This window comes from Rhinoderma darwinii, chromosome 1 (genome assembly GCF_050947455.1).
Source record: "Rhinoderma darwinii isolate aRhiDar2 chromosome 1, aRhiDar2.hap1, whole genome shotgun sequence".
Taxonomy (NCBI): Eukaryota; Metazoa; Chordata; class Amphibia; order Anura; family Rhinodermatidae; genus Rhinoderma; species Rhinoderma darwinii.
The window spans coordinates 448,575,696-448,600,881 of NC_134687.1; the positions used below are offsets into that span (position 1 = coordinate 448,575,696).

General features: G+C 46.2%; 1 protein-coding gene and 1 long non-coding RNA gene across 7 annotated transcripts in view; one reads left to right on the forward strand and one right to left on the reverse strand.

Annotated features, from left to right (window-relative positions):
- The window catches only part of LOC142656844 (uncharacterized), a 61,867-nt gene extending 48,298 nt beyond the window's left edge, over positions 1 to 13,569 (reverse strand). The window contains exon 1 of the long non-coding RNA XR_012849768.1: positions 13,459 to 13,569. This is a non-coding gene — a long non-coding RNA (uncharacterized LOC142656844). The remainder of the gene's footprint in view (positions 1 to 13,458) is intronic.
- Positions 13,570 to 13,686: 117 nt separating this feature from the next.
- Positions 13,687 to 25,186, forward strand: part of SPECC1L (sperm antigen with calponin homology and coiled-coil domains 1 like) — a 50,116-nt gene continuing 38,616 nt past the window's right edge. For 4 of the 6 annotated variants that reach the window (XM_075831789.1, XM_075831815.1, XM_075831824.1 and 1 more), the window contains exon 1: positions 13,687 to 13,791. The gene's annotated coding sequence lies outside the window, so the exon portion shown is untranslated. The other 2 variants (XM_075831807.1, XM_075831798.1) reach the window with 2 other exon arrangements.

The following is a 25,186-nucleotide window of genomic DNA, read 5'->3' on the forward strand; positions in this document are numbered from 1 at the left end:
GCAGACGTCCGTGGCCGGCCGTGCCCGTAATCACAGAATCTGATTACAGGCAGGGTTGTGTGCATGGGGCCTCAGTGATCATAAAGAGCATAACTAACACCTTTTATAAGTGATCACACAAGTGGGTTAGAAAAAAGAAGAGTACGGGCACAACTGAAGTTGAATTAAAAAACTATTAAAGTAAGGGCCTGTTCACATCACCGTTCGCTTTCCGTTCCGGAGTCCGTCGGAGGTTCCCGTCGGGTGAACCCCGCAACGGAAAGTCAAACTGAAATCACAGCTTACGTTTCAGTCGACTGCGCTATTGATTCCGTCGGAAAAACGGAAACCTGCCGGAATAGTGACTGAAACGGAAGCTGTGGTTTCAGTTTGACTTTTCGTTGCGGGGTTCACCCGACGGAAACCTCCGACAGAACCCCGAAACGGAAAGCCAACGCTGATGTGAACAGGCCCTAAGGCTTCTTTCACACTAGCATTAATATATGTTTACCTCTCTTCCGTCAGAAGAAGAGAGGACCGATACGTTAAACGGAAAGCAACGGTTCCATTAGAATTACCATTGCTTTCAATGGTAATTCTTTTGTATCAGTTGCTTTCCGTTTGTCTCCGTTCGCTAAGTTTTCGTTTTTTTTTAAAGGAAACAAAAGTGCAGTCTGCAGAACTTTCATTTCCGGTCAAAAGAATGGAAACCTAGCGAACGGAGACAAGCGGAAAGCAACTGATACAAAAGAATTACCATTGAAAGCAATGGTAATTCTAATGGAGCTGTTGCTTTCCGTTTAACGTATCGATCCTCTCTTCCTCTGACGGAAGAGAGGTAAACGTATATTAATGCTAGTGTGAACAAAGCCCAATACAAGTAAGATATTAATAATATTTAAAAAAAGAAACCCAGATGGGCTTTGAACCAACAACCTTTCATATGTAAGCCAGACAATCTGACCACTACACTATAGAAACTGTAAAGACAAAACCTGGGAAACAGTAGTAGTTGAGGGTTTATTGAATAACGACAGGCACTATCTCGATCTATCCTGCCGACAACGTCTGTCTGCTGCGTGTGGATGGTGACTGGTCAGAGACTGGCTGCCGCATGCAGTGTGCACTGGGAGTGACTGTAAGACTCACCAGTCACAGCCCCGCTTGTAGCTTTCCCATGCTAATTAAGCACAGGAAAGCTACAAGCGGGGCTGTGACTGGTGAGTCGGACACTCAATCCACCCACAAAGTAGCACTGTGCCCGGGGAGCCCTCGGCGAGCGGAGGAGCTCCCTCTACTCCTCCGCTATGAACCAATTCTGAAGCAGGGAGCTGATGGTTCCCTGCTTCAGAATTATTTTGACAGCGGGACATACCCCTGGCCGCCCGGGACAGCGGGACACCGCCCGGAATCCGGGACTGTCCCGCTGAATTCGGGACGGTTGGGAGGTATGCTAAAAGTACAGAGGCTGCCACTGTACCTCGTAGACTGTGCTAGTCCTACGCAGGTGCCGTCCTTTTTCACTGTGAACACGCATAGGCGCGCTCACAGTGAAAAGCTACATAGGCTGGGCGGGCACTAATGAACCAGCACCCACAGAAACGACACGTCACCAGTGACGTGTCGTATCCCATCCGAGGTCTCTCTGGGGCGAGACCATGTGATCGGGATACGACACGACAGTGGAGGAGGATGAAAAAGTGACGTCAGAAGTCATGTGATCTGAAGAAAAGAGCAGCCAGAGAGGAGAACAGAAGCAAGATTGCACGGGTAAGAATATTATTCAACTGTAAATATGTGCATTGTGGGTTTAAATTTACTGTAAAAATAAATCTCGGACAACCCCTTTAAGGTGTTTGCAGCTCATCGGAACCCCAGCAATGAAATTGCCGGGGTTCCGGTGGCTGCAATGGCAACCGGAGGCCTAATACTGGCCTCCCGGTCTGCCTAGCACGGAAACCGGTCAGGACCCGCCCGACGGCGGAGCCTGATCGGCTTCCGTAGCCGCCGGCAAGATGGCGCCGGCTCAGGAGAAGTCAGTATGTTACAGCTGACATCCACCTGTAATGGCAGGAACCGGAGCTAGTTCCGATCCCTGCCATTAACCCCTTCGATGCAACAATCGAAAGCGATCGCTGCATCTTAGCGGTTGCTAGCAGATCGCCAGCCCTGACAGGCAATTAGGACTGGCGACTGCTGCTATGGCAGCAGAAGACACAATAGCCACCTGCTCTGCCATTACGGAAGACGATTAGGCCCCGCCGGGAGGCGAAGCCTAATCGGCTTGCTGTCAGTGAATAACTGACAGATCTAATACATTGCACTACGTAGGTAGTGCAATGTATTAGAAAAAAAACATCAGAAGTTGGACCTTCAAGTCCTCTAGTGGGACTTGAAAAAAAGTGTAAAAAAAGTGTGAAAGAAATAAAAGTTTGAAAACATAATAAAAGTTTCAAGTAATAAAATAAAATAAAAAAATCCCCTGTTCGCTTATCAAGTCCTTTATTATTGAAAAATAAATAAATAAACCATCCGTATTTGGTATCGCCGCGACCGTAACGACCTGAGGTATAAAAATATTATATTATTTATTGCACGCGGTGAACAGCGTAAAAAAAACCCGTAAAAAACTATACCAGAGTTTCTGTTTTTTGGTCACTTTGCCCTACAAATATTGAAATAAAAAGTGATCAAAAAGTCGCACATATCCAAAAATGGTACCTATAAAAACTATAGCTCGTCTCGCAAAAAACAAGCCCTCATACAGCTCCGTCGACAAAAAAGTTATGGTTCTCACAACTTCGCGACAGAAAAAATACATTATTTTTGCAAAAGTAATTTTATTGTGCAAAACGTTGTAAAACATAAACAAGTGCCATAAATTAGGTATCGCCGGAATCGTACTGACCCGCAGAATAAAGGTAACATGTAATTTATAACGCGTGGTGAACGCTGTATAAAAAAAACTTTAAAAACTGTGCCAGAATTGCGTTTTTTTTGGTTACCTGGCATTCCAAAAAATAGAATAAAAGGTGATCAAAAAGTCGTATGTGCCCCAAAACGGTACCAATAATAACTACAGCTCGTCCCGCAAAAAAACAGCCCTCATACCACTACGTCTATGAAAAAATAAAATTATTTAAGGCTCCAATAAGTCAGGAAATAAAAAATATGCAGTTGTGCCGGCCTGAGGGGAACATTTCTTCTGTTTCAAGAGGCGATTTATCAAGGCCCTAAAATTAGGGAACCAGGAAGGGGAGGGTCCAAACATATCTGCTGGAAGCGAGGGTGCCCGTATTATTCCAGGACAACACTTCCCAACAAAATTCCCCAAACTGCAAAGGTGCGGAGTGTGGACCAAAAGGGGCATAAGAAAGGACGCCATTTATCAGTGCGACACCGGCCTGTGCAGAAAGGATTGCTTCACAGCGTAAGGACTTATTCAGACGAACGTATAAAACGTCCGTGTACACGCGTGATTTTTACGCGCGTCGCACGGACCTATGTTAATGAATGGGGCCGAATTCAGAGAAGCGTATTTCTCGTCTGTGTGACGGCCATTAAAAAAAACAACAAAAGAAAAACGGCTGTCACATGGACGCATGTATTTCAATGGAAAAATAGGGCATGTCCTATTTTCGACTCAAGTCTATGAGGGATCCGTGAAAACGAGTCCCGCACAGGTGCAACTTGGACGTGAAAAACTGCAGTTTTTCACGTTGGAGTTTGCACTCGTTTGTGTAAATCTGGCCTTAGGCAATGCCTCTGGCACTGCCTAATAGGCATACAGCCAGGGAAGGCCTTGGGGCATTTGTTAGGTCCCCGGCTGCCATGGCAACCCGTCGGTGGTTGCCGATCGGTGACAGAGGGATCTCCCTCCCATCGTGTTGGACGAGCGAGGACACATCGGCACCAGGCGACAGAGGCTACATCGACTTACCTGCAAACGCCGATGCTGCTGCAGAATCAACTGTAGCCTCTGTCGCCTGGTGCCGATGTGTCCTCGCTCGTCCGACACGATGCAGGACCTGGGGCAGGAAGTGACGTCACAGCGTGATCTCTCGAGAACACGCTGTGTGTCTGTGCACTGCCAGAAGCTGGGTGTTAACGAAGAGAAGTGGATGATGCTGATTCGTCAGCATCATACACTTCCATTCACAACGCCCAGCTAGTAAAACAAGTAAAAACGCCCAGATGTGTACACACACAATACACGCCCACTTGTACATAACTTTAAACACGCCCAGTTGTACTTAAGAAAGGCTCATTTGCATAAATATAAAAATGGTCATAACTTGGCCAAAAATGCTTGTTTTTTTTTAAAAAAAACACGTTACTGTTATCTACATTGCAGCGCCTATCTGCTGCAATACGAGATAGGGGTTTGAAAATCTGGTGACAGAGCCTCTTTAAAGAGGCTCTGTCACCAGATTTTGCAACCCCTATCTGCTATTGCAGCAGATAGGCGCTGCAATGTAGATTACAGTAACGTTTTTATTTTTAAAAAACGAGCATTTTTGGCCAAGTTATGACCATTTTTGTAGTTATGCAAATGAGGCTTGCAAAAGTCCAAGTGGGTGTGTTTAAAAGTAAAAGTCCAAGTGGGCGTGTATTATGTGCGTACATCGGGGCGTTTTTAATACTTTCACTAGCTGGGCGCTCTGAAGAGAAGTAACATCCTCTTCTCTTCAGAACGCCCAGCTTCTGACAGTGCAGATCTGTGACGTCACTCACAGGTCCTGCATCGTGACGGCCACATCGGCACCAGAGGCTACAGTGGATTCTGCAGCAGCATCAGCGTTTGCAGGTAAGATCGACTTGCGGGACCACAATATTATTTACCGATGGGGGTTCCCGTTCTCCCTTACAGCTCGAAGAGATGGCGTCTCTGCAACCGAGATACCCGGGAGATTTGCCTCACTTTTGTGACACCCTTGGTATACCAACGCCCAAGATGCAGAATTGGGAGACTCCTTTGCCGCTTTCTTCTCCACCCCCAGTTTGGCAATCCGTCAGAAACAAGCGGAGGCACTCCTCAAGACGACCGCCAAGCCGAAGTTCCTCGAGACCTGATCAGAATTGATGGACGCTGCGCTGTTACACGGCACTTTTGTGATTTCTGTGAAGGAGTCTCGTCACCTATACCAGATGCTCTCTTCACCAGTTGCACTGTTTTAGGCTAAAATACATTTAGGAGTATATTTCTTGTTTTACATTGCTTCTCTTTATTCCGTTAAAGTAAATTGTGGCAGGGTGCGATTAACCTGAGTTCACTTAGCTCATTCACCCCTTTTTGCTTTTGGCCTGTACGTATTTATATGTACTTTTGTTTCAGGTTCTTTGACTGCTGAGGCCCGACCTCCTCTTTTGATAGGGGTAATATTTTTGCAGTTCTCCCTCTGTTTTTAGAGAGAGTTGCAAAGGGTAATATTGTATTGCCAGCTTTTACTTGCTTTAATACCACCTGCACCAGGGTATAGTATTCTCCCTGGTAGTCCTTTCTGTTTTTGTTTGAAGTACACTGAATTCATGCATTTTTCTTTGTTCTTACTGCAGATATGTGTTTTGTTTGCCTGGTACGTCTCTATCCCAGTGTCTCTCCCTTCCCTTCTACTTTCATCCGAGATAACAACTGAGACGACTTTGCGTCGTCCACGAACCTCCACGGTGGAAGGACACCACAGAACACTGCTTGCTCTGAGACCGGACTGGGACCGGTACCGACGTAACTGTGAGCTGTACACATCCGCACTTTCCACATCCTTCTTTGCTCTCTCACACACCTTAGATCATGGTTAAAGAGGCTCTGTCACCAGATTTTCAAAACCCTATCTCGTATTGCAGCAGATCGGTGCTGCAATGTAGATTACAGTAACGTTTTTTTTTTTCAAAAACGAGCATTTTTGGCCAAGTTATGAGCATTTTTATATTTATGCAAATTAGCCTTTATTGAGTACAACTGGGTGTGTTTAAATTTATGTCCAAGTGGGCGTGTATTGTGTGTGTACATCTGGCCGTTTTTACTTGTTTTACTAGCTGGGCGTTGTGAATAGAAGTGTATGATGCTGACGAATCAGCATCATCCACTTCTCTTCATTAACACCCAGCTTCTGGCAGTGCACAGACACACAGTGTGTTCTCGAGATCACGCTGTGACGTCACTTCCTGCCCCAGGTCCTGCATCGTGTCGGACGAGCGAGGACACATCGGCACCAGAGGCTACATCGACTTACCTGCAAACGCTGATGCCTCTGTCGCCTGGTGCCGATGTGTCCTCGCTCGTCCGACACAATGCAGGACCTGGGGCAGGAAGTGACGTCACAGCATGATCTCTCGAGAACACGCTGTGTGTCTGTGCACTGCCAGAAGCTGGGTGTTAACGAAGAGAAGTGGATGATGCTGATTCGTCAGCATCATACACTTCTATTCACAACACCCAGCTAGTAAAACAAGTAAAAACGCCCAGATGTTACACACACACAATACACGCCCACTTGGACTTAACTTTAAACACGCCCAGTTGTACTTAAGAAAGGCTCATTTGCATAAATATAAAAATGCTCATAACTTGGCCAAAAATGCTCGTTTTTGAAAAAAAAAAAAAACGTTACTGTAATCTACATTGCAGCGCCGATCTGCTACAATACAAGATAGGGGTTTGAAAATCTGGTGACAGAGCCTCTTTAAATTTGTCACACTTAATGTCAAGGGCCTCAACTCCAATGTGAAGTGACGCTTGCTTCTTAGGGAGCTGAAATCGCTTGAAGCGGAGGTCGCTTTTCTGCAGGAAACACACTTAGAGTCCTCCGGATCTTTCCAATTTGCTCGAGGGGCATATCCTGCTGTGTATTCTGCCTCGTCAGGTCGTAAGAGGGAGGGGGTGGCCATTCTGATAGCCACAGCCTATCCCATACAGGTTCACACCTCACATTTAGATCCGAGGGGCAGGTATTTTATCTTGGAGAGGACTCTGTTGGGCCAGCCCATTGTGTTATGTAACATCTACTCCCCTAATACTGCGCAGATTCCATTCCTACGCAGACTCCTCTCCAGGCTCCAAAAGCTCCCTAGGGGTGCATGGTTGGTGGGGGGAGATTTCAATATCCCATTCTCCACGACCATGGACAGGGCTTCTCTTACGCACGCTACTCCGTCCCCCACCCTTGCAGGACTTTCTACTCGCTTCAGGCAACTGATTAGGGAACATCATCTCTATGACCTGTGGCGAGTGGATCATCCGGGTGATAGGTCCTATACTTTCTTCTCCCATACGCATAACACTCACACGCGCTTAGATTACTTCTTTGGTAATGTCCCTGCCCTCCGTTTGCTACAAATGGGGTTATAGACCCCATTTCCTGGTCAGATTATGCGCCAGTTTCTGTGACTTTGCAAATAGGGAAACTTTCCACGAGAATATGTCATTGGCGTCTAAACGGAACTTTGATTAAGTCTCCTGCTCTTAGGGATAGCTTGGCCGGGCACATGCGTGAATTTTATGCACTTAATGAGGGTTCGGTTCCTTCCATATCCACTCTCTGGGAGGCGCATAAGGCGGTGATGAGGGGGCAATGCATCGTTATGGGTTCTAGGCTGAAAAGAGACTCTGGGGCCAAGCGGGTGGCTCTCCTTCGGACAATTGCTAAACTGGAGAGAGAAATGGGGACTAAACCAGCGGTGCCGACATTACGGAGATTGATAGAGGCTAGAGCACAACTCAAGGATTTAGCTATGAAGAGGGTAGAAAAGTCACTCTTATACACGAAACGGAAATATTATGACAAAGGCAATAAGGCGCATTCGCTTCTAGCCCATCTATTGCGGGATCAGGCGACTGCTCGTACTCCACAGGTGGTTCGGGATAACGCAGGCATCCTCCAGCATCATCCAGACACGATAGCCGCACTCTTCCACGACTATTATAAATCCCTATATCATTTACCGACTACCTTACCACCTGATCCAGCCCGCGGGAAACGCTTCAAGCTTATCTTTCTTCCTGTACTCTCCCTAGATTGAAAGACGAGGAGCTTTCTTCTTTGAATGCCCCGATCTCTGCGGATGAATTGTCTGATATACTGAAGGACCTCCCTGGTGGTAAAGCCCCTGGGCCAGACGGCTTCACGTATGAGTATTATAAAACATTTGCGGAGATCCTGGTTCCAAAGATGGTTTCGTTATTTAACGACTTCCTGCAGGGTTCTCCCATCCCTCAAACGTTTCAGCATTCCCATATTACGCTGATCCCTAAACCGGGTAAAGACCACGCAGATTGCTCCAATTACAGACCCATAGCTCTTTTGAACTCTGATCTCAAAATTTTCACTCGTCTTCTTGCAAATAGACTTAATGTTTGGCTCCCATCTTTGATCCATAAAGATCAGGTGGGCTTTGTGCCTCTTAGACAAGGGGGAGATAACACGCGAAGGACCCTTGATCTCATTGATGCCCTCCACAAGCAAGAGGAATCAGCGATCCTTCTTAGCCTGGATGCGGAGAAGGCGTTTGATCGCTTGGGATGGCCATTTATGTTTGAAACTCTAAAATCATTTGGGATTTCGGGTCCTTTCTTGATGGCGCTGCGTGGTCTTTACTCCACCCCAACAGCGGCAATTAAACTTCCGCACTCCACCTCTCCACCGTTTCAAATTTGGAATAGTACGCGTCAGGGGTGCCCCCTGTCCCCTCTCCTGTTTGTGCTCTGCATTGAACCCCTAGCAGCTCAAATATGGCAATCCATCGATATAGCGGGGGTCAAGATATAAGATAAAGAGTTTAAGGTTTCCCTGTTTGCGGATGACGTCCTCTTGACAATCACTAAACCTCATTTCTCCCTTCCTACTGTTCTCCGTAGGTATGGGCGGCTCTCAGGGTATAAAACTAATACATCTAAAACAGAAGCGCTCCCTCTCAATGTCCCACACCGGGAGCTCATGCTCCTCAAACAAAACTACACCTACAACTGGAAGGAAACCTCCCTGACTTATCTGGGAGTCCAGTTCACTCCCTCTTATGCATCAGTCTACAAGGCTAATTTCCCCTCTCTGTTTATGGAACTACGTAGACTTATGGCCAGGTGGGATCCTCTTCCCATGTCATTTTTTGGACGCATAGCTGCGGTTAAAATGACCTTGCTCCCTAAATTACTGTACTTCTTTGAGACCCTGCCAGTGGCGGTACCTATGAGGGAATTGTGGGCTATGCAGTCTTCCATCCTCCGGTTCATATGGCACTCCGGCAGACATCGAATCCCGAAATCGGTTTTATTGTCCGGTCGATCTGCGGGAGGGTTGTCAGTGAAATACTACTGGGCGACCCATCTCCGCCGCTTACCTTGTTGGGTGTCCTTACGGGCATACAACAAGTGGACTGAAGCAGAGAAGCTATGGATGGCTCCGGTTCACCCAAACTCTTTGTTATGGGGCGACCCGCTGGTATTGCCGTATTCATCTCTGTTGGGTCCCATGCGCTTTCAGCGGGAGGTGTGGGAAACCTGTAAAAAACGCTTTCATTTGGCGTCGGGTTGCCCGCCCTTGACCTCGGTACTCTACACTCCCACTACCCCGGGCGGTACTACCTCCCGAGTAGTCCGATTGTGGACGGGAATAGAGGTATTTCATCTGGCCGACATGGTTGATCCCCACACGCTAGAGCTCCACCCGTTTTCATATTTCCAACGACATCATAACGTCCCCTCTTCTACATTTTTCCACTATCTTCATATCAGACATTACATGCAACAAACTTTCGGATCCACGCGGGTCACTACACCTACAAGCTTCGAAAGGTTGTGTCGGCATACTACCACCACTAAAGGGCTTATATCTGCTATTTATGCGATACTGCTATCCCCGGATGATTACACTCCGCCGGGGCATAGATATATGTTGAAGTGGGAGGCCCTGCTGAATAAACCTATCCCTCTCTCATTGTGGCAGATTATCTGGTCACAAGCAGCTAAAACTTCCATCTGCACTGCATATAAAGAAAATCAATACAAAATTCTGATGTTTTGGTACCATACCCCTGCCTTTCTGCATAGCTTAAATCCGGGTATTCCTTCGGATTGTTGGCGATGTAGAGATCAGAGAGGTGACCTGTTCCATATTTTTTGGAGCTGCTCACTGGTCCAACAGTTTTGGTTAGAGGTTAGGAATTTGGCGTTGGCGGTGTTACAGCAGGATATTCCTCTAGACCAGGGGTCTCAAACTCGCCCGGGTAAGTGGGCCGCATATAGAAAAAATGGGAAGTTGACGGGCCGCATTACTTTCAAATTTGATACAATACAAAATTAATGTTAATCAGTTATTTGAACTACTATAACACTATATTACTAGAATAATAATACTACATTACTATAAAATTAATACTACATTACTATAATAATACCGCTAGGTTTAAAATTTGAGATATTTCTCCACGTGCTTATTTCAACAATCCAGCTTTCCAGTTTAAGTGTCGCTAAATGCAGTCCGGCGGCTCAGTTAGCACACATGTCAAGATTGGGCAGCCCCTTTTTAGATAGTGCCGCAGTGCCCTCTGTGGATGCTGCCGCAGTGCCCTCTGTGGATGCTGCCGCAGTGCCCTCTGTGGATAATGCAACACACCCCTAGATAAGGCCACAGTGCCCTCTGTAGATAAGGCCACAATGCCCTCTGTAGATAAGGCCACAGTGCCCTCTGTAGATAAGGCCACAGTGCCCTCTGTAGATAAGGCCACAGTGCCCTCTGTAGATAAGGCCACAGTGCCCTCTGTAGATAAGGCCACAGTGCCCTCTGTAGATAAGGCCACAGTGCCCTCTGTAGATAAGGCCACAGTGCCCTCTGTAGATAAGGCCACAGTGCCCTCTGTAGATAAGGCCACAGTGCACTCTGTAGATAATGCAACACACCCCTAGATAATGCCAGTGTCCTCTTCAGATACTGTCACACACCCACTTGTAGATAACGCCACAGTGCCCTCTGTAGAGGCTGCCAAAGTGCCCTCTGTAGAAACAAGTAAAAATAGGGAGGATTTCTCCAGCTCACCTTGTGAAAGTTGCGTGTTTTGTAATTGGTGATCCTGGCGCTCGGATCCTCGTGGTGGCACACGGAAAACTTGCTGTTTTGTAGGAAAGAGTGGTTGGATCCAGCGCTGGCAGAAGTAAAAGGAAACTTTTTCCAAGTTTTATTTGTTCTTGATTAAAAGAGGGTATTCATTTGCGTATATGGTATATCTTGCAATGAAAAGTTTGAAGGTAGGTAGCCTACGCGTTTCGGATGGTGTCTCCATCCTTATTCATGGCTTAGAATGTAGAGGCTGCCCCAGTGCCCTCTGTAGAGGCTGCCCCAGTGATGTCAGGGGCTTGCCCAGAGCTGGAGTCCCAGGCAGAGCGCTAGTAGGCTCTTCCTGGGACTCCAGCTGTGTTCCTGACATCACTGGGACTCCTGCTCTGGGGAAGCCCCTGACATCATTGTCGATGTATGGACAGCGATGTCAGAGGCTTCCCCAGAGTCACGGAGCAGAGCCGATAATAGCGCTCTGCCCGGGACTCCGCTCTGGGAAAGACCCTGACACACTGTCCATATATGGGCAGCGATGTCAGGGAATTCCACAGAGTCCCGGAGCAGAGCAGACACCAGCGCTCTGCTCGGGACTCCGGCTCTGGGGAAGCCCCAGACATCGCTGTTCATATGTGGACAGCGATGTCAGGGAATTCCACAGAGTCCAGGAGCAGAGCCGACACCAGCGCTCTGCTCCGCTCTGGGCAAGACCCTGACACACTGTCCATATATGGGCAGCGATGTCAGGGAATTCCACAGAGTCCCGGAGCAGAGCCGACACCAGCGCTCTGCTCGGGACTCCGGCTCTGGGGAAGCCCCAGACATCGCTGTTCATATGTGGACAGCGATGTCAGGGAATTCCAGAGTCTCGGAGCAGAGCCGATACTAGCGGCTGTGTCCCGCGGGCCGCAGATGACAGCCCCAGGGGCCGCATGCGGCCCGCGGGCCGCGTGCTTGAGACCCCTGCTCTAGACCCTCTTCATTATCTCCTGAATGTCCCTCCTAGGTCCTTGGAGAAGCCACTAGCCCGACTTTTTCGACACTTTCTCACCGCCGCTAAGACGTTGATAGCTTGGAAATGGAGACAGACCGCCCCTCCTTCTCACATCGACTTACTGACTAGAATTAGGGAAATTCGCACTATGGAGCATATGACGGCCTCTATTAACAATGAGCTGGACAGGTTCAAAGTGGTGTGGGATCCGTGGGATAAGTATTGGCTACAGATATCTCGGGATTAGGCCATAGAGTGATCTCTGACTATCCTTCCCCCTTTTGTCTTTTCCCCGGTGTCTTGTTTTGTCTGTTGGAATTTACTGCTATGTCAAATGGATTGTATGGCCTGCCCATGCGTCCTAATGTCATGTGTATATTTTGAAAAATTTTCAATAAAAATAAAGTTGAAACAAACATCTGCCCACTGCTTTCAATGGGAATTACGATGTTCTGTTCCCACGAGCCTTTATCTTACGCGTCACTGTCAAAATACGTTGCGTAAAATGACGGCTCGTCAAAAGAAATGCATGTCACTTCTTGGGACGTTTTTGGAGGCGTTTTTCATTGACTCCATTGAAAAAGCTCCAAAAATGGCCGTGAAAAACGGTAGTTGTTAAAAAAACGTCTGAAAATCAGCAGCTGTTTTCGCCTGAAAACAGCTCCGTATTTTCAGACGTTTTTGGTCACATGCACGGTTTTCAGACGTAATTCGGGCATTTTATGACTTGAATTTCGCCTGAAAAAATGCCCCTAACACTCCTACAAACATCTGCCCATTGCTTTCAATGGGTTTTACGATGTTCTGTTCCCACGAGGTGTAATTTTACGCGTCGCTGTCAAAATACGGTGCGTAAAAAGCTACCAGCGAGAAAGAAGTGCATGTCACTTCTTGGGCTGTTTTTGATTGACTCCATTGAAAAACAGCTCCAATAACGAACGTAAAATACGCGAGTTGCTACAAAAACGTCTGAAAATCAGGAGCTGTATTCGCCTGAAAACAGCGCCGTATTTTCAGACGTCTTTTGCGTTTGCCTGTGAACATACCCTTATAGGGCAAGGCCAAGTAAGTGCAAGACAACAGATATACAGTATGAATATAGTGGCGGGACTGACTTCTAGAGCGCCACCTAGGGTGAATAAAAGGCAAAATCTAAAAACAGCATGTTACCAAAGTGCACGTCACAAGCAATATACCAGACTTGTATAATATTTACAATGTCATGATGGGCCAAAAAATACAAAAATTCCCTTTTAATAGTTGGGGTTCTTCTCCCCACACATTACACCCCTCTCCAACATTTATTTGTTTACCCCCTTCCCTTGAAACTTCCTTCCTTGCTAGTGTGTGCCAACAACATGGTACTCAAACCCAATACAGCTGTGAGGGCGGAGGTGGCAAAACAGTAGAAACCCGTCAAACCATATACCAACTGGTCGCCACCTGGAAGTCTGGAATGCGGTCTATTCCCAGAAAACACACGCACTTGGACTTTTTTGCTCAGGGCACTCTTCTCTATAACCAGTCTGACGTTTTCTAGGTAACGCTACTCGAATACCAGTCACTCAGTGACCCGCTAACGGAGCATGCGCAGTGCACTGCTCCCCTGCCGGACAGTGGGCAGGATCAGCAGAATACGACTGGGGATTAGTACGCATGCGCCGTGCTGTTTCGCCCCCGTGTCTTGTAGAATTCCGAGAGCGCCGGAACCGGAAGTGACCCCGGGACCTATCCCGACCCAGAGCCGCTTCAGTTTCGGGACAAGGGATGAACACCGTATGTATACTGTATCTTGTACTATTGTCTGCTTAGCCGCCTACAACCAGATAGTACGACTGAGGGTCTCCTTTTGTCACCACGTATTATGACGGTATAGTCTGTTACTAGGTAGATTACTTGTGTGTGTGTGTGTGTCACCTGTATAGATTGAGGCGAAATTGTACGTGTAGTTGTTTTTCAGTAGTTCGAAATCTGACATATCTTGTGGTTTATACGTGGGCTACCTCTACATACTGGCACCGAGAGTAGAAGACTGGATCGCTAGGGTTACATAATGATTATGAGAGTCCGCTATACTGACTGTAATTGGAAACATGCCCCATTCTGGGATGGGAGTTGTCTGAGGTCTTCTGGTAACTCTGCTTGCCTGGCATCAATGTGAAAGCTGCCCTTGCCAGGGTATGTGAGTGGTCAGCAGCCGGGTGGCATAGCTCTAGGATAGATTGCCTTTTTCTTGTAGAGTTGTGTGGGATTTTAGCTAATGGTTGTCCTCCTGTCCATGTAACTATTGGCATGTTGTGACAGCTGTCCTCTCCGCTTCATGTTTCTGCTAGTCTGTGGATTATGTGCCATCTACATGTTCGAGAAGAATATGAAGTGATGGGGCAGATTGAAGAATGCCCCAGCCAGCCTCTCCTTATCCTGTATTGGCATCTTTTTGGTGTCTTTCCTCTGTTATTCCTCAGGGAAATATAGGGACACACCCTAGTAGAATTGTTAGGAGAGCTGATAGGTCCTCCGAAGGTCTTTTGTTCTACCAAACATTCATAAAATGTAGATTCCTATGTGAGCGTTTCCTATTAGAACGTTTTTATTGCCTCCGCCAAGGTTTGCTGTTTTAAAATCGTTGCAGATATTTTTCTGCAAAGTTGGAATGGAATAGTAAAAAATTCAATTTGTAGTATGGAAATATGAACATACCAGATGCGTAAAGCAGGCAAAACACATGAGATGGGTAGTTTTATCCCCCATAAACATGCAGGCAAAGGTTCTGTGTTTACTGCCTAGGGGAGAGAGGGATAAGGAGTTTCCAGACACCTCTGGCGCCGTTTATCTTCATGAACTATCTTAAAGTCTGCAAACTGATGAACTGCTCCCATGTGGAATCTTCCGACGTTACCTGGTGGAGTTGTGAAAGACGATTGGTTCAGGCTATTTTAAATGAATGTAAAGCTATGTTCACACAGTGCGGTTAATTACCTCTAAACCAAATCATTTTGCTTCAATTTTGCATAGAAATCCATTGTGTGTTATGTACATGGAACTTTCTTGACATTTCCATGCAACTGTCATACTACAAATAGATCAATAAGGCTCTGTTCACACTTGCGCTGAGTTCCATTTAGTCGTATTTTAATATTTTTGACAGGTAGAATAGTTTTTAGCCTGCAGCATTATTCTTGGCATCAAAAACACCGGAATCCTATGTCCTCTCAGGTTTCCATTTGAAAATTGATCCATCATCGCTTTCATGGAAGCTAAAATGCTTGTGTGAACAGGGGCTAAGAAAGACGTTGGCTAAATAAAACCACAATGTTGCATGCAAGTTTTGCTGAAATTTAACAGCAATTACTCTTAAAGCTGTTAAAATTGTATCTGTGTCACCACAAAAAGTCTACCCTTAAGGGCCTGTTCACATGGCGTCGGCCTTCCGTTCATGGGTTCCATTGCAGCTTTCTATCGGAGGAACCGATGAATGGAAAGCCAAATGGAAACCATAGCTTTCGTTTGCATTACCATCGCTTTTAATGGTAATGTTTTTGTTTCCGTTTTTTTGCGGAAACTCTAGCGTAGTCGACTGCGGAACTAAAACAAACGGCTTTCTGTTCATCGGTTCCTCCGACGGAAAAGTCGAACGGAACCCATGAACGGAAGACCGACACCGATGTGAACACAACCTAAGCTGGGCTCCTACACAGCGTAAACACTGCGGAATTTTCAGCGACTAAATTCTGTGTGGAAATTCCGCAGAATTTACAGTAGCAGCAAAAGTGAATGAGATTTTGCAATGATTTTGCCACACGCTGCACAAAAAAAGCGAAGAACAGTGTTTCGGAAAGTGCTCTGCGGTTCAACTTTCAATTCCGCAGTACGTCAATTTATGCTGCGTATTCTGTGCGGGGATGTTGCGTGTTTGCCGCAATTACGGGAATCGGGACAAAATGCATTGTTTTTTGTCTAATTCCAGCAAAACTGCTGCCAGGAAAGGTATTCAGTCCCTTAGGGCTTCTCCACACGTAACTGAATAGCTGCGTATTTTCCGTCCGGAATTGTGGACGGAAAATACGCAGCAGAATACAGTAGCAGCAAAGTGGGTGACATTTACCAAATCTCATCCATGCGCTGCGTAAAATTTCCATCCCGAAATTCACCCTGCGGTGCGTATTTTTCTGTTTTGCAGCATTTCAATTCTTACTATAGAAAGTGGACTGAATCCGCACCATTTTCTGCAGCAGTTCCGTTGTGTGGACAAGCCCAAACAGTATATTTAGCAAGTTGCAGATCTTTTCAAGTTACTATTTTCATTATTTGCATAAAGCTGGAAAAATCCTTTAACCCCTTAATGACCAGCCTATTTTAGACCTTAAAGACCAAGCTATTTTTTAAGTTTTTCCGTCGTCTCATTCCAAGAGCTATAACTTTTTTTTATTTTTGCGTCGACATAGCTGTATAAGGTCTTGTTTTTTGCGGGACAAGTTGTATTTTTTTAATAGCACCATTTTGAGGTTCATATTATTTGATTAACTTTTATTAACTTTTTTTTTTTGGGGGGGAATAGAAAAAACCCTGAAATTTCGCCACTATTTTTCGCGTCCTAAATCGACGCCGTTTACCGTGTGGTATAAATAACACAATAAGTTTATTCAGCGATACCAAATGTGTATAGTTTTTGTATGTTTTACTACTTTTACACAGTAAAAACGCTTTTTTTTCAAAATTATTTGTTTTTGTGTTTCTATATTTGAAGAGCCGTAACGTTTTTTATTGTTCCGCCGATGCAATTGTATGAGGGCTTTTTTTTTGCGGGACGACTTGTAGTATTATTGGTACCATTTTGGAGAAGGTGCGACTTTTTGATCACTTTTTATCACATTTTTTTTAAGTCAGGATTCACAGAAAACAACAGCAATTTTTCCATAGTTTTTTATTAAATTTTTTACCGCATTCACCGTGCGAGTTAAATAATGTAATAGATTTATAGTCGGGGTCGTTACGGACGTGGCGATACCAAATATGTGTAACTTTTTAACTTTATTTTGTTTTTTTAATAGTAAAGCAGTTTGTAAGGGGAAACGTGGGGTTTTATTTTTTTAACTTTTTTTTTAAATTACACTGCAGTACTTTTGTATTGCAGTGTATTATGCCCCATATAAACCGGACAGGCATCTGCTAGGTCATGCCTCCGGCATGATCTAGCAGGCATTCACTACAGGCAGACCTGACACAGACACTCAGCGATCTTATCGCCGGGTGTCGGTGGGGAGAGAGGGAGCTCCCTCCCTCTCTCCAAAACCACTCAGATGCGGTGCACGCTATTGCGCACCGTATCTGAAGGGTTAAACGGGTGAGATCGATACTAATATCGATCTCACCTGGCAGAGCAGGGACGCTCCCAGCCCTCATCTACATCTGGCAGCTGAGAGCAGGGAGATTTGACAGCTCCCTGCTCTTTACTTATTCTGATACAGCGACGTAAAAAGTCTATGGCATCGGAATAAGGCCTGTTAGTGACCGACGTAGAAACACGATGGGCCGGTCACTAACGGGTTAAAGTGTAGCTAAACGTTCGACAAACTTCTGACATGTCATAGAGACATGACAGAAGTTTGGATTGGTGGGGGTCCGAGCACTGAGACCCCCACCAATCGCTAGAACTTTAAGGCCTCATGGCCACGATTGTGGGCACGGCCGGCCGCGGACAGCCGCCCGCATTCTCGGCCCATGCTCTTATACAAAGTATGGGAGCACGGCCCGTAAAATGCAAAAGAATGGACAAGTTCCATAATTTTCGGAACATTTCTACGGCACGAACACCCATCCGTAGCGATACGGAAAGGTATATAGAACTGAATGGGTCCGTAATTGCGGACGATATTACGGTCCGCAATCACGGAGAGTTTACGGTCGTGTGTATGGGGCCTCAGTGTGAGGTCTCTGAATTTTTCATGCATGTTCTGTTGTAGTTCGTTCTATAAGAACAAGTGAATAAAAGCACATAACCTCTTTACGCTTCTGAGATTCTTTGTGGAAATATGAGCTTACACTTGGCATATCGTTTTCTAATGATCGTGAAAAAGGGATCAGAATCAAATCTCATATTCACTGTGAAAAGATTAACTTCCCTTCATAAAGACAGATTAACTCTGCATGTGCTGGCTTGGTGCAGAACGGCAACTGGGTAGTGTTGCTTGCTATGTGTTGCGGTATGGAAACAGTGTGTTTTTTTATGCTGCGGTTTTTCCCTACTGAAAGGGATTGGAGAATGGTGAGGGATAGGGCATGCTGTAGTTTAGCATTACCTAAAACCTGCATGGTTCGAAACTGCATTGTGTGAATAGGATAATCTGGCAGCAGTAAATTACAGCAGTGTGTGAGCATCGTACTATTTTTTTAAAGTCTTGTGATCTGGCATTGTTTTTTTTTGTCTTTTTCGACTTGTGTGTAGTGACAGCTGCATCCCAGGATCGAGCCAGAGCCTGTCACCCCTTCTGGCATGTCTGTTTTCGTAAATAATTGTATTCTCCACAAAATACCAATTCTAAAGGATCTTTTCTTAGAAGTCTACGTTTGTTCCCTTGTTCCTTCTAGAAATTGATTTAAAAAAAATTGACAGCTGGATGTTACCACTTGGGGGTGTGTCTCTACACAGACAGACAATGTCCAATCAGTGCTGACTGAGTGAGACTAGGGACACACCCCTTTGACAAGGCTAATGGTAACACCCAGTTGTCAATTTCTTCATACGTTTCGTGGGAGGAATAACAGACAAACGGCACAATGCAGTTCTAAGAAAATATGTTCTAGGGGAAGTATTTGGACAAGCGTTTACTAAAATAGACATGTTATGAGAGACGACAAGTTCTCTTTAAATCCAGACATTTAAACCGCAAGAAGAGAGAGATCTGCTAATAGTAAATTTATGTATTTATTTGTAAGGTTCTGTTCACACTGGCGTCCATGGCTACCCCTTATAACAGAAGCCATGACACTGTCAGTTAGGGATTCAAACAACACCTGATGAACACCATTGACTTATAATGTCGTGGCTTTCGTTTTTTGACAGCGAATATAAGGGTATGTTTACGCTTAGCGGGACATCTGCAGCGTATTACAGTAGCAGCGAAGTGTATGAGATTTGAATAAATGTCATCCACGCGCTGCAGAAAAAATCAGCTGAGAAAACGTTCAAGTGAGCCGCCGTGCTGTTTTTTTTTAATCAGCAGCATATCAATTTATGTTGCGGATTCGCTGCTCCTCTGTTTCAGGTTATGCCCATTGAATTTTTGCGATTCCGCGGCAAAAATGGGCAATCAGAAAACGTTTTTTTTTTGTTTTGTTTCTATTGTATAAAAAGAAAAAGTCTATACTTCTCCCCCAGCCGTTGCCATAGCAAAGAGTTCCTCGCGCAGCCTGGCTTTCTGGGATGACGCTTCATCGCACAAGCTGTAGCGGTCACATGGGCTGCAGCGTCATGACAGGAGGCCGGGCTGCACGGCGAACAGAGGGACGACACGCAATATATATAGCAATGCCGGATGGTAAGTATTGGCTTTTTGTTTTTTTAACTCTGTTTTCTACGGCGAAGATTCTGCTTGAAAATCTGCACTAGAATTTGGTGCATTTATTTGGCCGGAATTCCCTGCGGGTTCTAGGTCGAATACGCTCCATACTTTTACTCAGGGTATCTGCCCTGTGTAAACCCTGACGCTGCATGCCACGTGTTGGCGGGAACCCCCACAGAACCCCTGATAGACCTAACGCAGATGTTTATTCTACTGTTCCTACAGATAATATCCATTCTCTAAACAGAAAATATATTGGTCCACTTTAGTTCTAGATAACGTGTGCACATTGAACATAATGTCCACGAGTTTTCTCCATAATATAATTGACATTGCGTCTTTTTCAGGTGGGAGCATTGTCCGCAGTGTACAGGCACAATTTGTGGCAATGTAATGGTTTCCAAGTAACACAGATTTTCCTCTACAGTTTATTAGGCTATATTCATGTGACAGTGGGAAAAAAAAAGGCAATAAAAACTGATCAACTGTCACACTGATTCATAATGGCCATGAATTACAGTCTCTAAATTTTCATCTATTTCCAGTCCGTCTGTCTGTTTTTAATGTCCGTTTGTCACCCGTTTGCCGTCCGTTTTTCATGGCCGTTAAAAAAAAAAAAAAAAAAAAAAAAAAATGGATGGATTTCATTTGTCAGCGTTTTTTTATTGTCCCAACTCCCTGAAAACGCCACAGTGCCCATGTAGATAGTGCCGCAATGTCCCTGTAGGTAGTGCCACGGTGCGCACTGTAGATACTGCCCACTGTAGATAGTGCCACAGTGCCCACTGTAGAAAGTGACATAGTGCCCACACATAAAGTGCCAGAGCCCACATAGTGCTACAGTGCCAGCATATAAAGTGACATAGTGCCCACATATAAAGTTCCACAGTTGCCCATGTAGATAGCGCCCCTGTGGATGGCACCCCCTGCAGATAGTGCCACTGTAGCTCCCTGCGGCCGGAGATTCCGCTCTTAGATGGAGCTCCTGATGTCTCTGTCCATATATGGACAGTGACATCAGGGTCTTCCTCTAAGGGCTTATTCAGACGAACGTATAATACGTCCGTGCTACGCGCTGGATTTTCACGCGCGTCGCACGGACTTATGTTAGTCAATGGGGCCGTTCAGACTGTCCGTGATTTTCACGCAGCGTATGTCCGCTACGTAAAACTCACGACATGTCCTACATTTGCCCATTTTTCGCGCATCACGCACCCTTTAAAGTCAATGGGTGCGTGAAAACCGCGCACGGTACACGGACGCACTTCCATGTGTCAAGCGTGATGCGCGCTACAGTAGTCAAAACTGTGAATGAAAACAGAAAAAACACCACGAAAAACGCACACGCTCTTGTGAATCCGGCCTAAGAGTGGAATTCCCTGACAGAGCGTCGGCAGCACTCTAGCCGGGGATTCCGCTCCAGGAGTAGCCCCTGACGTCACTGTCCATATATGGATAGTGACGTCAGGGGCTTCTCCAGGATGGGAATCCCCGGCCAGAGCTTAGGCAACGCTCTGGCCAGGGATTCTGCTCCAGGAGTAACCCCTGACGTCACTGTCCATATATGGACTGTGATTCCGGGGGCTTCTCCAGGAGCGAAATCCCCGGCTAGAGCGTTGCCGACACTCTGGTAAAGGATTCTGCTCTTAGAGGGAGCCCCTAACATCACTATCCATATATGGACAGAGGCATCAGGGGCTCCCTGTAGGAGCGGGGTCTGGCTGCTGTGGATTCCGCTTATACGGGGGGGGGGGGGGGGCGGTTTGCTGTCTTCAGCTGGGGTGCTATCTACAGGGGGAGTCAGAGAGAGCCCCTGACGTCACTGACCATAAATGGACAGTGATGTCGAGGGCTTTCCCAAGACAAGAGTCCCCGGACAGAGATCTTGCGATTCTCTGGCCGGGGACTCCATTGTTAAAAGCCCTGACTTCACTGTCCTTATGTGTACCTTTTATTAGCGCTATGCCCGACGAGTCCTCGGCCAGGATCAGTTTTTATCGGCCGTTACAAGGATTGATTCCTGAAAAACGGCCGTTAACTGATCCATTGAATTCTATGGGAGCCATCTGCCCGTGAAACAGGCAAAAATAGGACATGTCCTATTTTTACGGCCAGTATTCATGGGCCGTTAAAAAAAGGCGGTGTAAATACACCCATAGAACCTCATTGTTCTGAAAACGGCAGTTTTTCACTGTCGTGTGAATGTAGCCTTAGGGCGGATTTATACGAACGTGATATACGTCTGTGCAACGCGCGTGATTTTCACGTGCCTTGCACGGACCTATATTAGTCTATGGGGCCGTGCAGACAGTCCGTGATTTTTACGCAGCGGGTGTCCGCTGCGTAAAACTCAGGACGTCCTATATTTCTGCGTTTCTCGCGCATCACACGGAAGCACTTCCATGTGATTCGCGTGATTCGCGCAACAGCAGTAAAAAGTATGATTGAAAACAGAAATGCACCACGTGCTTTTCTGTTTACAAACATACAAACAGAGTGTCATAATGAAATCACGCAGCCGCGCATCATATGGTGATGACACACGGAGCTGTTAAGTACCTTTTGTGCACGCAAAACGCCGCGTTTTTGTACGCGCAAAACGCACACGCTCGTGTAAATCCGCCCTTAGTGTGACGGGTGGGGTTAGATCGCTTGGATCGCCATGATCCTGAAAAAGGGGGGTAATAAACTAATGGCTATGCATACACGGCCCTGCTACATTGAGGTGAATGGAAGCACTCTCACAAAAGTGTATAGTGGGAAAACCTATAAGGCTACAGATTGGCGTAGAAATGTATAGTATAGTAATTTTCCTGGCCTCTATGTAAATACGGCCTCATTTGCTGTCTGCACAAATATTGGTGACTGGAATGTTCATGGAAGTGGAGGCCACCGCACAGGGACATGGAAGACTAGAGACTGGTGTATGAGGTACTGTGGTGTTTTCTAGTCACTCAGTATAAAGATCTATCTCATATGATGACTGTTGTGACTGTCTAGTTTTGGTTTGTTAAAATAAATAAATATATATGGGAACGCCTGTTATTCTATAAGACGCAAGTTGGCGGTTTCGTGGAGGCTGGACGCATTATAATCCTTCTGTTGTTTCTTTGCAGTGTGTTGCTGTCAGTGTTTTCCCAGCTCTTTGAAGTGGCTTTTGGAGAACAATCCTCCCCCTCACAATCTGATCTTCAGTGAAAAGAATGCCTAGCTGCACACTTCCTATTAACTGAATCCCCTGTGGTCACCTACTAGCACGCTTAGGAAAATCAACCCCCCCCCCCCCCACAGTGTACAAGCTCGCCTATATATAGTGGAATAGGCATCACACAGATGCAGGTTATGCCAGCTGCCCATACAGCATTGTTGTAATCTAGGCACTGAGCGTTTTGAAGAGTTGCTGAATTCCGAGATCATTGCAGTGACTGAATTAACTTTGCCATATGTTGTAAAATTGTGGTATGCTCGGTGCGTGCTATGCGTATGTACGGAGCTATTCTCTAGAAGCATTGTTTCTAGGGGAGAATAATTTCGTATGCAGTACCCGACGGAATATGGTATGAGAGCACGCGGAGTTCCTGAGATTCCATAGTACAGGGAAGCATAGGGCTCCATGTGCCGCCATACAGCCTCCTTCACATTCCTTCCGGCCCCTGACAGGGTGCCACTCATTGGGTGCCATTGAATCCACTTGTTACCAGCTATATGGTTATCCCTTTAGCTCTTGCTTATCTGTGTTTGATCTCATTGGTTTTCTTCTTTAGTTGCTGCAGTCATCTCGTATTTTTTTTTACATGAAGCGATTTCCCGACTAGCGATATCGCACTTTTTAATGCATTCATAATTGGTGTCGTTGACCGTTTTAGAATTTTGCTCATTTTCACAGAACAATTGTTCAATATCTCATAATAATTCTAAATAGTAATTCTACTGTCTCTTTATTACCAGCCATGGAGTGGGTCACGTGCATCTGACACCTGTTCTGGGGATTGTGAGTGGTGTCTCTATCAATGGTGGCCACCATGCAGTGTATCTATATATTTAGGCAGTGGCTGAGATCGGGCCAGTTGGCAGACCATATCTATATTCCAATGTTATAGTTTTCTACTCTTAATGATTTCTCCAATAACAAGTGAAGTTCTTGATCATACTAGTATTACGTAGAACAGGCGCCCCCTCGGTTGTTGGTAAGGCTAGGTTGGAAGGCAGTTTTGCCAGGAGTGACAATAGGCTGATCTCCTCTGCTACACGGATTTCCATCAGGAGAACCCATGAACGGAATCCATACGGAAACTATAGGTGGTGACGGATCCGGTGCAAATTATTTCCATTTGTCCCCGTTGTATAAAGGTTCTGTCGTTTTGACGGCATCAATACCGTAGTCGACTGCGCTATTCATTACGTCAAAACGATGGAACCCTTGCATAACTATGACAAATGGAAAATGTTTGCACCGGATATGTCTCTGTTGAAATCAATGGTGATGTCTTAAACACTGTTGACTTTTTTGATCACTATGGCTTTGACCCCCCCCATGCACTGCAGCTCCGTGCCATTCAAGTGACTAGGACTGAGCTGCAGTATCAGGCGCACTTGCCTGTATGGACGAGAGTCCTGTGCCTGTGTAAACAGTGTAGGGAACACAGCTCTTGTAGGAATGCCACGGCCCCTGCATTGTGCTGATTGGTGGGGGTCTTGAATGTCGCGCCAATCAAACACTGCCATCTGTCCAAAAACCTCTAAGTATTGCAGAAGGAAGCCCGACTAAGGGACTGTTTTATGTGATCTCCAGTCTCTAGCTTTGCTTGCGATGACCGCTATAAATACACATGTTCTCAGAGCTTTCTGTTCACCTCACTTTTTGCATGGAGTGCTGTGTTTTGCATCCGTACAGTTATTGGTACAAGCGTCTATTAAAACAAATGACATGTATTTGTAACCTTCCGCATTATAGAGGTAGATCGGAGTTGTCCGAAGACTAGCTGACCACATTAATTCACACGACAGGGTCCGAGTGTCGGCCGATTTAAAAACTGCCGTTTTGGTCCGTTTTTCTCGGCCCTTTTGCATCTGTTTTGAAACCGTTCCGGGCTGTGTTTCCGTTTTTTAACTACTGATTTTGACCCGTTTTGCATCAGTTTTTTTTCCCCTGTCTGTTTTAAAAACAGATGAATTTAATTTGTCACTTTTTTTTTTTTTTTGCGGAGGCCACAGGCTGCCCCCCCGTAGCGGAGGCCACAGGCTGCCCCCCCGTAGCGGAGGCCACAGGCTGCCCCCCCGTAGCGGAGGCCACAGGCTGCCCCCCCGTAGCGGAGGCCACAGGCTGCCCCCCCGTAGCGGAGGCCACAGGCTGCCCCCCCGTAGCGGAGGCCACAGGCTGCCCCCCCGTAGCGGAGGCCACAGGCTGCCCCCCCGTAGCGGAGGCCACAGGCTGCCCCCCGATGTCACTGTCAATATATGGATAGTGAAGTCATGGACTTATCCTGAAGTAGAATCCCTGGCCACAGCTTCGGCAATGCTGTGGCCGGGGATTAGGGGTTCCGCTTCTACATGGAGCAAAAAAATCTCCTCCTCCTCTTCACATGCACTTTGCACTGTGAGGAGAAGAG